The 15,595-nt window shown below is 41.8% G+C and overlaps 1 pseudogene; it reads right to left on the reverse strand.

The window, feature by feature from the left end:
• The window catches only part of LOC106603821 (leucine--tRNA ligase, cytoplasmic-like), a 34,854-nt pseudogene that overhangs the window by 5,447 nt on the left and 13,812 nt on the right, over window positions 1-15,595 (reverse strand).

The raw sequence follows: 15,595 nt of genomic DNA on the forward strand, positions 1-15,595 counted from the left end.
TTATATTCATATGGAATGTGTATTTGTTTATATGACAGAGTACTAGGGCCACACTGAAGAAAAAGGATAAAGTCATAAATTTATGAGGCTGGTTCTTTCTGCAGAAAAGCTACATATTGTTTTTACAGTTTTGATACTTATGACAATGTGATACTTAATATTCTGGCACATCAGCATGTCTTTGTTTATGAAACCATACTGAAGTACAATTTCACGAAATGCCCCACATCTGTCATTTTAACAACTGTCCTCCTTTAAAACAACCGGTTACAATATTATTACTTGTTTTTTTCCCCTCTGTGGCCCTAATATTCTATCATTTTATATATAGCCTTATAGTCTATGGGAAACTGTAAATTATCTAATGATAGCAACATAATCTAGAAATTATTTTTTATCCAAAATCATTGAAATTAATGATCACAAACGTTTAAATAATGACAGTGGGTCTAGTTATGTGATAACAATGTATAGTGAGCAGTGAAATAACTATTGGTTTCCATTTGTGGTGACTGCTGACTGACATTAGGGATGAGATTAAATAGATCCTGGAATTTAGCCTGGTCTGGAGCAGGCTAGCTCCACAGAATAAATCTCCATGGTAATTTATACCATAACATATCCTCCTGCCCCCTATCCATCTTTAGTGCAACCGGATTACGGATCAATTGAGCCAGGATCACCAAGATATCCTGGCTTAATCCCTTATCCTAGTTTTGTGCAACAGGCCCCAGTCCTGTCAGGTGCAAACACTAACAGAAACAATTACCCACAAAACCCAAAGGGAAAACATGCCCCTTATGTGTGACTCCCAATCAGCAACAACGAGCTTCAGCTGTGCCTGATTGGGAGCCACACACGGCCCAAAACAAAGAAATACAAAAACATAGAAAAAGGAACATAGAACGCCCACCCAATGTAACACCCTGGCCTAACCAAAATAAAGAACAAAAACCCCTCTCTATGGCCAGGGCGTTACACACGTTTAGTGGTATCAGTGTTTTCAAGATAAAATAATGAATAATAAAGAGGTCTCTCTGGAAACTGTTGCTGTTACTATAATGATTCTAATAGCATCTACAATGTCCTGTCTGTTTGTCTGTGTGGGGAGCTGATCAAGCAGAAATACAAACTAGTGAAGCAACTGACAGGCAGGTCTTTGTGGTAGAATGGCAGCTCAAACAAAAGGATGTGTCTGTCCGTCTACCTCGGATCTGAAGACACTGAACGGTTTCCCAAGGCAACAGTCCTCCTTTATTTTGCCATCTTGCCTCTAATGCGAACACAGCATCTATCTGATCAAGCTGGGGTGAAGAAGAAGAAGAAGAAGAAGAAGGAGGAAGAGGAGGAGGAGGGAGAGGTAGGACAGGGAGGAGAGGCAGAAGAGGGAGAGAGAGATAGGGAGAAAGATTGAGGGAGAAACTATTAACACAGTAGTTTAATATTTGATAGGGCCAGTGTGACATGTTTGGAGCGTTGTGAATTCATACTGTGGGGAACAGGGGAGATGGTTGGCATTAGCCTGAAATCCTCATGCGATTGGCGCTGCAGAAAAGTTACCCACATTACACATTCAAGGCAACTGTTGTTGTTTCAGTATAATTAAGACTGGTTAGAGAGGGTATTAGAAACTAGATACAGTTAGTTAGACAGGCCTGGTGTGCAAGCAAATGCCCCAAATAAACATCACAGGCTGGCTGAATCACTATGGTTGCTATGGGAGTTATGTAAGGGATAATCAACAAGGGGCTATGCGTTCTATGGTAAATAATGAACGACGTGGAAAGTGTGTTCCAAGATGTTTTAGCGGAGTGGCGCCAACCTTCGACGGAGATGCATTATTTTCCAGAGAAAGCATAGAGCCATGGTATAATATTACAGAACTAATAAAGTATTCATCTGTATTGGGGAATTATCTTGGATAATGAATGAGGTGGAACATAGGTGAGATTAATAAAACACATAGGGCTGTATAGTTGGACAATAGTGCTCTTAATCAGATAGACAATAGCTGCATTCAACTCTGGAGGTGGAGGACAAACTGAAAGTCAAACTGAAAACAGTCAATTGGGAGAAAAAGAAACGCTTGATAGATGTTTCAGAGATTACCAGGGGGCGGAGTTAAGAGAATGAATAGCAGGTTGTAGAGCCTATCCTTCACAACTCACAACTCAGTTAAACTATGTTCTCCAGAAGCACTGCACCCGTCCATTCAGGTCAGAGTATTAGGTGTAGCTACCTCCAGAGAGTTTGTCAGTTAAACTATGTTCTCCAGAAGCACTGCACCCGTCCATTCAGGTCAGAGTATTAGGTGTAGCTACCTCCAGAGAGTTTGTCAGTTAAACTATGTTCTCCAGAAGCACTGCACACGTCCATTCAGGTCAGAGTATTATCATCATCCGAAGGAAGAAGACGTACATTTCTCAGGACTTTTTATTGTCGACAGTGACATCAATGTCTGAATGTTGTGCGTGTATCGAACTGTGGGGGGGGGTTGGGGGGGTTATTGGGGGTTTTACATGCTGTGTAATAATAGGTAATTACCACTAATGACTTCCTGTTACTTTGATAAGTTTCAGCCATATGTCCTACTGTATGGCTGTTACTATTCCCATTAATGTTAGAGTTGCCAATACTGCTCTGCTTATTGTTTATCTATGCAGTATTATTCCGTACTGCACAAGTACTTTTGCAGAAGTGGGTAAATTGTTTTTGCTCTTTTGCACCATAGTATCTCTACTTGCACATCATCATCTGCACATCTATCACTCCAGTGTTAATGCTAAATTGTAATTATTTTGCCTCTATGGCCTATTTATTGCCTTACCTCCCTAATCTTACAACATTTGCGCACACAGTATACAGATTTTTCTATTGTGTTATTGACTGTACGTTTGTTTATCCCATGTGTTTGTCTCGTCCTGACCAGTAAAATGGGTTATTTGTCATTGTAGTTTGGTCAGGGCGTGGCAGGGGGGTGTTTGTTTCATGTGTTTCGGTGTTTTTGGTTAATGTTCTATATTTTCTATTTCTATGTGTATATCTAGTTGTCTATTTCTATGTTGGGTTTTTGGTAGGATCTCCAATTAGAGGCAGCTGGTTGTCGTTGTCTCTAATTGGAGGCCATATTTAGTTGGGTTTGTTTTCACTTGTGTTTTGTGGGTGGTTATTTTCCTGTATAACATGTGTTGCCTTACGGAACTGTTTTCGTCATTTGTTTATTTTGTTTAAGTGTTTCTTTCAAATAAATTAAGAAAATGAGCACTTTACCCGCTGCGCCTTGGTCCAATCCTTACGACGCCTATGACAGTGTTGCTGTTTTTGTCACACTGCTTTGCTTTATCTTGGCCAGGTCACAGTTGTAAATGAGAACTTGTTCTCAACTGGCCTACCTGGTTAAATAAATGTGAAATAACATTTTTAAATAAATTGTTGTATTGGTAAACATAGTATTTTGCATGCACACGCTACCACAGCGTTTTCCATAGTGGCTTTTATTAAGGTGTTTTATTGTGCTGGCATGGGCGAGCTTCTAGAGTCCTCCCAGACGGTTCTTGGAGCTTGCTCATACGACCCTGTGGTGCCAAGACAGATCTGATAAGAGCTCAGCCTGGCAGAGAGAGGGTGTCATAAATATTGACCCTTTGTCAATCCAAGTAATTTGTTTATCTCTCTCTCCAAGAGGTGAATGTTTATGTTTATATTGATGCTGTGTTTATAGCCCTTTATAGACATGTTGTAAGTGTAATGCCATTTGTCAATTATTAATGTACATACATGTATATGTCATTGTGGTAACCCTTACTGTTTAAATGTGTGAGTATATTTTCCTTATAGAACCACAACAATAAGATTTCCAAGTCATTCGGATGATCAAAATTGTATAAACATCTTCAAATGGAAACAGCTGTGTCCGTGTGTGTGGTAGTGACTTTCAAGAGTACAGTGAAGGGCCTCAACATCATGTTCTGACCGGACAGCACCATAGTGGGCAAAACCAAACCAATAACTATATATTGGGTGAGGGCATTCACCACCGACCACTCAGACGGGTGAGGGCATACCAGCCAAACGCTTTTACATGGTCTTTCTAGCAGGATTTAGTGACCAACAGTTTTACATGGTCCGCCATTTCTCCTGATTTAGAGACCAATAGTTTTTACACACACACACACATTGGCCTAAGAGCCTTCATTTTCACAGCTATTTAGATTGGACCTATACAGTAGGGTTTTACAGTCCCAACACAGGCAATCATCTGGCTTGGAATATATTGTTTGTTGGATATTTGATCACTTTGATGCAGTCATACCTCTAGCAATACCCATGCTAAGCTCTGAACAACTGAGAAAGGTTATCCAATATTGATCACTGTGGTGCTGGCCCGGTAGTGAATATGGGTCGCACTGGCCCGGTAGTGAATATGGGTCGCGCTGGCCCGGTAGTGAATATGGGTCGTGCTGGTCCGGTAGTGAATATGGGTTGTGCTGGCCCGGTAGAGAATATGGGTCGTGCTGGCCCGGTAGTGAATATGGACTGTAGAAATACAAGTGATCTAATGACGGAAACAGTGTCCTCAATGTGCTTACCAACTGTACAGAGCAATATATGTTTTTCAAAAGAATGCAGAGAGCCTAGCAGAGGTCAGCCAAGGGCCGTGTTATAGTGAGGCCCTGGCCCCCACCACAGAGACAGACCAGGGCCCTGGGGGGTGGAGAGGGGCCAACTCTCCTGTCCTCAGCCTCACCTTGATCACAGCAAGGAAAAGTATAACTCTCTCCATCTGTTTCTAGAGCTCCGGCAGGGCGCTCAGCTCCATGGCAATGACCTTGGTATCAGGCAGAGTGCCCTTGTTGCTCTGAGAACACACATCCAGGGACACACACACACACACACACATACACACACACACACAGGAGTGTCAGTCTATCATCAGGGGGATTCCAGGCCGTCAGCAGCATAGCGACTTTCTCTGCCTGTGGGCGGATCACAGCTCACAGTAGGGTCTCTATATTCTGTAGCCACTCCTCCCCAAAACAACAGGAGGGACAAGCTGAAATGCAGATACATTTCAGAACCATCTATTTCTGTGTCTCAAATGGCACTCTATTCCCTAGCTGCATTTACACAGGCAGCCCAATTCTGATATTGACCAATCAGATCAGCTCTTTAGTCAATAATTGGGCAAAATAAGTACAGCAATAAATGCAGCCATTGTGCACTAACTTTGACCAGATCCCTATAGCACCCTATTCCCTCTATAGTGTTATTTGGGACATAGAGTCAAGTTCATAGGCTCACTCGGTCTTCCCGGCCTGATTCCCAACCAAGCAGATTCCTGGGGTTAGTCTTGTAGTGTTTTCCCAGCAGAGAGAAGGTATTGTGCTGCCAGGAGGGGTACGTCTTGGCCACGTAGATGGTGCAGTAGAAGGGCTTGGCCGGGGGTTTCACGTCGCCCTTCTGTAAAGGGAGGGAGGGAGACGGAGTAACAGACAGAGAAACAGACAGACAATAGAGAGATCAGTCAGTCTGCAGCCTGCTAGCACAGCAGTAGTGTTAGCCTGGCTGTGATGCTCATCAGAGCAGGAAGTCCTGACCCAGCCAGACGTCCATTAGCACCTGGGCTAACATGACATGACTGAGAAATGTCACTCTCTAGTTAATGCTGCCAAGTCTACTGTGTTATATAAGATCCTAAACCTATCTGGAGGATGAGTATTCATTGTACCCCCTCTAAGAGCTACTGTGTGAACTAGTCTCAGTGCCAAGTGGAGCTGGGCATCCGTGAACTCATTTAACATGACAGCTGTCGACTCTCTTCTAGTTACCACACGGGACACTGCCACCACGTTCGTTTTTCTCCCTTCTCAGATGAGTAGTGGAGGGTGTGTGAGCCATACATTAAAGATGCTGTCTAGTCCCTATGGCAGAAAGCTTCAGCTAGGCTAATGGTCTGTAAATAGGTCTCTTTGAAGAAGAGCTGTTTTCACTGACTGTTACCAACTATCCTACTCATAGGGGATGTGTAATAGCCGTGTTTATGTTTTCTATGGAAAAAATAATTTGTCTTTACTACATGCACCAAAAAATATAGACAGTGACTGAAGAGCCATCTGTCGAGGCTGGCAGAATACAGCTTCACGTTGTCAATACACTCCTCGCCATAGAATTATGTATGGTACTATCTACGGAGATGTACACAAGATAGGCTACAAGATCAGAGTAGCATTTTAACTTCTGTCTAGGACCGCAGCCATTTGACTGAGACCTCATTGGTCTCTGTGATAACATTAGAATCCAATGAGACCTAAATGTCACCATTGGGTAATTGCTGTACAACTTAGTGACATATGCCTGTATCCAAGGCTGCTTGGTATTTTCAGGGTTTAATGAAGAGACTTGTTTTCTGGCTCACTGTGCTGTGTGAAAGGGAGAGGATTCTGCAGGACCATTATGTCCCATCTAACAATTAAGCTATTCATCAACATTGACCACAAAGGCACATTTCAAACTTAGTTCAGCTCCATTAACCCTTTATACTCGTGGGGAATTGGCCTACATGGATAGAGCTAATTTGAAATGTTTCTACAGAAGATATATGAAAAGCATATGGTAGCCATGGTAGCAATTGAAAGGGAACAATTTGAAGATTATGGGGAAATTATTAGACCAAAGGTTAGGACACAGAAGTTCACCTGACACAAGACTGAATCCAAACAAGACACTGTTGATTTGGTGTGCATTTTACATTTATTGTACTTTTCGCCCGCATTTGTTGATAACGAAATAAGAAAATACTCTGGATACATTCAGTAACATGATAAGAATATTCCTGGAAGCCTCCCGGGTGGCACAGTGGTCTAAGGCACTACATCGCAGTGCTAGCTGTGCCACCAGAGATTCTGGGTTCGAGCCCAGGCTCTGTCACAGTCGGCTGCGACTGGGAGGCCCATGGGGCGGCGCACAACTGGCCCAGCGTCGTCGGGTTAGGGAGGGTTTGGCCGGCAGGGATATCCTTGTCTCATCGCGCACTAGCGACTCCTGTGTCGGGCTGGGAGCAGTGCATGCTGACCAGGTTGCCAGGTGTACGGTGTTTCCTCCGACACATTGGTGCGGCTGGCCTCCGGGTTGGATGTGCATTGTTTCAAGAAGCATGGATCTCTTCCGAGTCCGTACGGGAGTTGCAGCGATGAGACAAGACTGTAACTACTACCAACTGGGGAGAAAAAAGGGGGGTAAAATAAATAAATAAAAGAAAAAGAAAATTCCTGGAAAATTTGGTTTAGGTGCAACACAAGGCAAAAAATGACAAGGGTTTGAGTGAGAGGACTACTGGTGTCTCCAAAGTGTACACAGTTCCTAAGTAAATTCAATGCACTTTTATGACTCAAAGAAGAGTCTTCAACTACAATTCCTGACATTTAGGTCAGTTAGGATCACCACTTTATTTTAAGAATGTGAAATGTCAGATTAATTATAGAGAGAATGATTTATTTCAGCTTTAATTTCTTTCATCACATGATAAAGCACGGAGAGAACATGAGATTCTGGTGCAAAACATGCGGCCTACAACATTACAATGAAGTAATTAATTAATTAATTAATTAAATTGTATTTCCTTGTCAAATCGCCAATTGGCAACCCATCCCTTACGGGATTAATTGACACAAACAAACTTTACAATAATTCACTATGGTAATAAAATTATAATTCTTCTTCCGGTGTTCTCTGCATTGCTGATCGCATAAAGAGTGGGAAAAAAAATTCTAAGACAAAAGAAAGAAAGAAAGAAAAAGTAAGGTAAAAATCAATAAGTAATCGTATATTACATCCCTAGAGCAGTAAAATAATATACATACATACAGTTGAAGTCGAAAGTTTACATACACCTTAGCCAAATACATTTAAACTCAGATTTTCACAATTCCTGACATTTAATCAGAGTAAAAATGTAATGTCTTAGGTCAGTTAGGATCACCACTTTATTTTAAGAATGTGAAATGTCAGAATAATAGTAGAGAGAATTATCTATTTCAGCTGTTATTTATTTCATCACATTCCCAGTGGGTCAGAAGTTTACATACTCTCAATTAGTATTTGGTAGCATTGCCCATAAATTGTTGAATTTGGGTCAAACGTTTCGGGTAGTCTTCCACAAGCTTCCCACAATAAGTTGGGTGAATTTTGGCCCATTTCTCCTGACACAGCTGGTGTAACTGAGTCAGGTTTGTAGGCCTCCTTGCTCGTACACGCTTTTTCAGATCTGCCCACAAATGTTCAATAGGATTGAGGTCAGGGCTTTGTGATGGCCACTCCAATACCTTGACATTGTTGTCCTTAAGCCATTTTGCTACAACTTTGGAAGTATGCTTGGGGTCAATGTCCATTTGGAAGACCCATTTGAGACCAAGCTTTAACTTCCTGACTGATGTCTTGAGATGTTGCTTCAATATATCCACATAATTTTCCTACTTCATGATGCCATCTATTTTGTTAAGTGCACCAGTCTCTCCTGCAGCAAAGCACCCCCACAACATGATGCTGCCACCCCCTGTTATGGCTGTCGTCTGAAGGAGTGGACCAAAGCGCAGCGTGGTACGTGTTCAAGATGATTTATTAAACAATGAAACACTAGAACAAAAGAAACAAAATGAAAAGCCAACAGTTCCGTCAGGTAACGAATACAAAACAGAAAACAACTACCCACAAACACAGGTGGGAAAAGGCTGCCTAAGTATGATTCCTAATCAGAGACAACGATAGACAGCTGCCTCTGATTAGGAACCATACTCGGCTCAAAACAAAGAAAAACAATACATAGAATGCCCACCCCATATCACACCCTGACCTAACTAAACAGAGAAAAACGGCTCTCTCAGGTCAGGGCGTGACACCCCCGTGCTTCACGTTTGGGATGGTGTTCTTCGGCTTGCAAGCTCCCTCTTTTTCCTCCAAACATAATGATGGTCATTATGGCCAAACAGTTCTATTTTTGTTTCATCAGCCCAGAGGACATTTCTCCAAAAAGTACAATCTTTGTCCCCATGTGCAGTTGCAAACCATAGTCTGGCTTTTTTGTGGCGGTTTTGGAACAGTGGCTTCTTCCTTGCTGAGCGGCCTTTCAAGTTATGTCGATATAGTACTCGTTTTACTGTGGATATAGAAACGTTTGTACCTGTTTCTTCCAGCATCTTCACAAGGTCCTTTGCTGTTGTTCTGGGATTAATTTGCACTTTCGCACCAAAGTACGTTCATCTCTAGGAGACAGAGCGCATCTCCTTCCTGAGTGGTATGACGGCTGCGTGGTCCCATGGTGTTTATACTCGCATACTATTGCTTGTACAGATGAACGTGGTACCTTCAGGTTTTTGGAAATTGCTCCCAAGGATGAACCAGATTTGTGGAGGTCTACAATTTATTTTCTTAGGACTTGGCTGATATATTGAGATTTTCTCCTGATGTCAAGCAGAGGCACTGAGTTTGACGGAAGGCCTTGAAATACATCCACAGGTACACCTCCAATTGACTCAAATGATGTCAATTCGTCCATCAGAAGCTTCGAAAGACATGACATCCTTTTCTGGAATTTTCCAAGCTGTTTAAAGGCACAGTCAACTTAGTGTATGTAAACTTCTGACCCACTGGAATTGTGATACAGTGAGGTATAAGTGAAATAATCTGTCTGTAAACAATTGTTGGAAAAATTACTTGTGTCATACACGTAGATGTCCTAACCGACTTGGCAAAACTATAGTTTGTTATCAAGAAATTTGTGGAGTGGTTGAAAAACAAGTTTTATCTTCTTTAGGCTAGCATCCTTTTTTCTCAATTTTCGCATGACTGACGTGCCCAAAATAAACTGCATGTTGCTCAGGCACTGAAGCTGGGATATGCATATAATTGGTACCATTGGAAAGAAAACACCCACACTCTGAGGTTTGTAGAAATGTTAAAATAATGTAGGAGACTATAACACAATAGATATGTTTTTTTTGAGAGCCCATGCTCTTACAATGGAAAGTATATGGAAATAATTAAATCTAGCTCTCAGTATGCAATTCCTATGGCTTCCACTGAGTGTTAGTAGTCTTTGTTCAATGTTTCAGGCTTGTTTCTTCCAAAACAAGTAAGAATAATGAGTTTTAGTACAAGGACATCTGCTTGGAAATTTGTGTGACCGCGCACCATGAAGACAACGGGCACCTGCTAATATCGCTTTCCTATTGAACATACTTATTTCCATATGAAATATTATAGTTTGATTACATTTTAGGGTATCTGAGGATTAATTAGAAATGTATTTTGACTTGTTGAAACAAAGTTTAGGGGTAGATTTTCGGATTCCTATCTTGGAACGCTGAATGAGTGGATTACTCAAATCGATGGCGCTAACTAAACAGACTTTTTGGGATATAAAGAAAGATTTTATCTAACAAAACGACACTACATGTTACACCTTTTGGATGACAAATCAAAGGAAGATTTTCAAAAAGTAAGTGAATATTTAATAGCTATTTGTAAATTTATGAAACCTTTGCCGGTGGAAAAATATTTTGATGTGGGGCGCCATCCTCAAACAATCGCATGGCATGCTTTCGCTTTAAAGTCTACTGTAAATCGGACAGTGCGATTAGATTAACAAGAATTTAAGCTTTCAACCGATATAAGACACTTGTATGTACCTAAATGTTTAATATCCATAATTATTATGATTATTTATTTGAATTGCGCGCCCTCCAGTTTCACCAGAAGTTGTCCCACTAGCGGGACGCCTAACCTTTTTAATGACTCCAACCTAAGTGTATGTAAACTTCCGACTTCAACTGTATAAGCTTCTATTTTGAGCTCTCCTAGCTGTGCCATTGGGGAACTAGAGAAAGCACAAGTGTAGATGTTTTGAACACAACCCTGCATCCCCGTCATCACACAATTAATGTTGTTCATGCCAGGTATTCCCAAACTGGTGTACGCAATGCCGTCGGGGGGTAAGCTAAATAAAAATGTGATTCACATTTAAAAAAGTACCAGCAGTACAACACCTGCACCTGTCGACCACACAAGTTGTTCGGCTTCCACGAGCACATCCAATGCTAGCATCAGTAATTCTACATTTGTTGTTAGCCCAGCTAGCATGGATACTGACAGTTGTGAATCTGATGCAGCCGAAGAGCTACTGCCCACTTACCCGGGAAAGCACCGAACAACAGACAGGGACGTTGGACCATCGAAGAGGCACAAATATGATGAGAACTACATTGATTTGGGGTTCACTTATATTGGGAGTAGTGCCCTTCCTCAGCCACAGTGTGTTATATGTGCAAAAGTACTATCATCTTATATGGTGAGTTACCGAGTGGCTAGGACAGGCAATCCCCATACTATTGTGGAGGACTTCATTCTTCCTGCTGCCGTGGATATGGCTGGGACAATGCTGGGAGAAAGGCCAACAAAAACTATACAGAGAATGACTTCATCAAACAACACTGTTTCACAACGCATCAGTGACATGACAGGAGATGTTTGAAACAATTACTGCATCGCATACAAGCCAGTGAATTCTATGCGCTACAGCTAGATGAGTCAACAGACGTGGCGGGCCTGGCACAGCTCCTGGTATACCTCCGTTACGTTTATGGGTGGTCAATTAAGGAAGACATCCTGTTCTGCAAACCACTGGAAACCAGGACAACAGGAGAGGATATTTTTAAAGTACTGGACTTTGGTGGTCAAGATGTGTTGGTATCTGTACTGATGGCGCAAAAGCCATGACAGGTATGACATAGTGGAGTGGTAACGGGCGTGCAAGCAGTTGCTCCCGACGCCACTTGGGTACACTGCATTATCCACCTAGAGGCTCTTGCTGCCAAGGGAATGCCTGACAGCTTGAAAGATGTTTTGGACACTACAATGAAAATGGTTAACTTTGTTAATTAAAGCAAGGCCCTTGAACTCTCGTGTATTTTCTGCACTATGCAATGATATGGACAGTGACAATGTAATGCTTTTACAACATACAGAAGTGCGCTGGTTATCAAGGGGAAAGGTACTGACAAGTTTTTTTTAATTTAGAGACGAGCTTAAAGTTTTCTTTGCTTAATTTTCACTTGTCTGACAACTTGCGTGATGACTAGTTTCTCACACAACTGGCCTATCTGGGTGATGTTTTTCTTGCCTGAATGATTTGAATCTAGGATTACAGGGACTCTCCGCAACTATATTCAATGTGCGGGTGTCACGACTTCCGCCAAAGTTTGTGCCTCTCCTTGTTCGGGCGGCGTTCGGCGGTCGACGTAACCAGATTTCTAGCCGCCACCGATCTACGTTTCTTTTTCTATGTTGTTTTGTCTTGATTGTACACACCAGGTTTCCATTACGTTATAATTTACTCCCTATTTAACCCTTTGGTTCCCACATGGTTTGTGCTGTTTGTTCGTTGTGAAGTGGTCAGTATTTCTGTGAGCTGGTGTGTTTCCCAGTGTGGAATATATGTTTGGTTTATTTTCGAGTAAAGTTACGTTTTTACTCAGTTCTGTGTCCTGCACCTGACTTTGTCCGACCCACTACACCCTGACACTTGACAGCGGGACAAAATTGAGGCTATGATTAATAAGAAGTTGCAAGGACAACACACGTCTTTCCATCATTGTATGATTTTTTTGTGTGCAAATGAACTCAAGCTTACGGACAATGTTAAATGTGATATAGTGAAGGACCTGAGTAGGTTGGGAGTGTAATTACGCAGGTACTTTCCCAAAACTGGATTCGTTATGGCTTTCATGCCCTGCCTCCAGTCCACATAACGATATCTGAGCAAGAGAGCCTCATCGAAATTGCAACAAGCGGTTCTGTGAAAATTGAATTTAATCAGAAGCCACTGCCAGATTTCTGAATTGGGCTGCGCTCAGAGTATCCTGCCTTGGCAAATCGCGCTGTTAAGACACTGATGCCCTTTGCAACCACGTACCTATGTGAGAGTGGATTCTCGGCCCTCACTAGCATGAAAACTAAATACAGGCACAGACTGTGTGTGGAAAATGATTTAAGACTGAGACTCCCTCCAATACAACCCAACATTGCAGAGTTATGTGCATCCTTCCAAGCACACCCTTCTCATTAACCTGTGGTGAGTTACTCACAATTCACAATCGATGAACAAATAAAGTTTTATATGTAAGACGGTTAAATAAAGAGCAAAATTATTGATTATTATTATATTATTATTTGTGCACTGGTCCTATAAGAGCTCTTTGTCACTTCCCACGAGCCGGGTTGTGACAAAAACTCACACTCATTCTTATGTTTAATAAATGTATCGTATAGTGTGTGTGTGGCAGTCTTACAATGATGGCAAAAAACAACATTTGAGAGTGCGCTGACCCTGGTGCAATCGGGGGTACGCAGCTGGAGGTTGAATGTTTGAAGGGGTGTGGGACTATAAAACGTTTGGGAACCACTGGTTTATGCAATCCAAAAACAGTCCAATTACAAATAACAATCTGGGTCTGTTCAGACCTGTTCTGTTCAGAACAACTCAGGGTGATGATCTGATTCTGTTCAGAACAACCCAGGGTGATGGGCTGATTCTGTTCAGAACAACCCAGGGTGATGGGCTGATTCTGTTCAGAACAACCCAGGGGGATGAGCTGATTCTGTTCAGAACAACCCAGGGTGATGAGCTGATTCTGTTCAGAACAACTCAGGGTGATGATCTGATTCTGTTCAGAACAACCCAGGGTGATGGGCTGATTCTGTTCAGAACAACCCAGGGGGATGAGCTGATTCTGTTCAGAACAACTCAGGGTGATGAGCTGATTCTGTTCAGAACAACTCACGGTGATGATCTGATTCTGTTCAGAACAACCCAGGGTGATGGGCTGATTCTGTTCAGAACAACCCAGGGGGATGAGCTGATTCTGTTCAGAACAACCCAGGGTGATGGGCTGATTCTGTTCAGAACAACCCAGGGTGATGGGCTGATTCTGTTCAGAACAACCCAGGGGGATGAGCTGATTCTGTTCAGAACAACCCAGGGTGATGGGCTGATTCTGTTCAGAACAGCCCAGGGTATGACGCCATGACATCTTGTAAATGTACATCAAACATAGTGATCATAAACGTTGCCATTGCATATGACATGAGTTTTATGATATGGAAATGTGAAGTGCACAATTGGACTCACAGGTGTTTGGGTTGCTTGTATGACATCAAATAGTTATTTATTATAATCCTCAATGTCTCATCTTTCAAAAAACATTGAGTCCTCTTAATTTACAGCATTTCCCTCACTCAGAAAACAAAATGCAAAAGTTGCCAAATTAATGGGAGGGTTGGGGGCAACTTCTTGTGGAGCAAGATGCTCAAGTTCAGAACGGCTGTCAGTCAAAACCCATATAGAGCTGTGAAGCATAGAGCCATAGCTCTGACGTCATCTATAGCTGTACAGCCACTGAGTTACAATTTAAGCGTTTATCAGTGCACAACTCTGCCATTTTCAACACGTATACAAGTACGAGTGTAAAGGGCTACAGCACTTGCACATTAAGATGAACCTTTCTTGGGTAGGGATCAGTATTTTCACGTCTGGATGAAAAGCATGCCTAAAGTAAACTGCCTGTTACTCAGGCCCAGAAGCTAGGATATGCATATAATTGGTAGATTTGGATAGAAAACACTCTAAATTTCTAAAACGGTTAAAAAAATGTCTGTGAGTATAACAGAACTGATATGTCAGGCGAAACCCTGAGGACAAAAACATTTCAGCCTACCACTATTTTCAATGGCTGTCACTTTTATTATAAGGCGAAGTCCTCCCAGATTGCAGTTCCTAGGGCTTCCACTAGATGTCAACAGTCTTTAGAAAGAGTTTCAGGCTGGTTTTTGGAAAAATGAGCCAGAAATGTTTGTTTTTCTAGGTGGCTCCCATTTTGGCTGTAGTGTTTCCAAGTGAGTGAATGAGAACGCGTTCTTTGGTATTTTCCTCCGGTAAAGACAATAACGATTCTCCGTCTTAAACTTTATTGTTTATTTACGTATTAGGGTACATAAGGTTTGATTATAAACGTTGTTGGACTTGTTTGGAAAAGTTCATTAGTAACGTTTGCGATTCATTTTGTATGCATTTTGATGGAGGGAAACTGTGTGGATTATTGACTGAAGCGCGCCAGCCAAACTGAGTTTTTATGGATATAAAGAAGGACATTTTCGAACAAAAGGACCATTTGTGATGTAACTGGGACCTTTTGGAGTGCCAACAGAAGAAGATCATCAAAGGTAAGGCATTTATTATATAGTTTTTTCTGACTTTCGTGTCGCACCTGCCTGGTTGAAATATGTTTTTCATGGTTTTGTATGCGAGGTGCTGTCCTCAGATAATCACATGGTGTGCTTTCGCCGTAAAGCCTTTTTGAAATCTGACACAGCGGCTGGATTAACAAGAAGTTAATCTTTATTTTGATGTATTACACTTGTGATTTTATGAAAGTTAAATATTTATAATTCTGTAGTTTGAATTTCGAGCTCTGCAATTTCCTACCGTCCCACCTGCCCATAAGAAGTTTTAAGGGGATAGTTGGAAAGTTTTGCTCACTAGCTATTC

This window comes from Salmo salar, chromosome ssa04 (assembly GCF_905237065.1).
Source record: "Salmo salar chromosome ssa04, Ssal_v3.1, whole genome shotgun sequence".
NCBI lineage: Eukaryota > Metazoa > Chordata > Actinopteri > Salmoniformes > Salmonidae > Salmo > Salmo salar.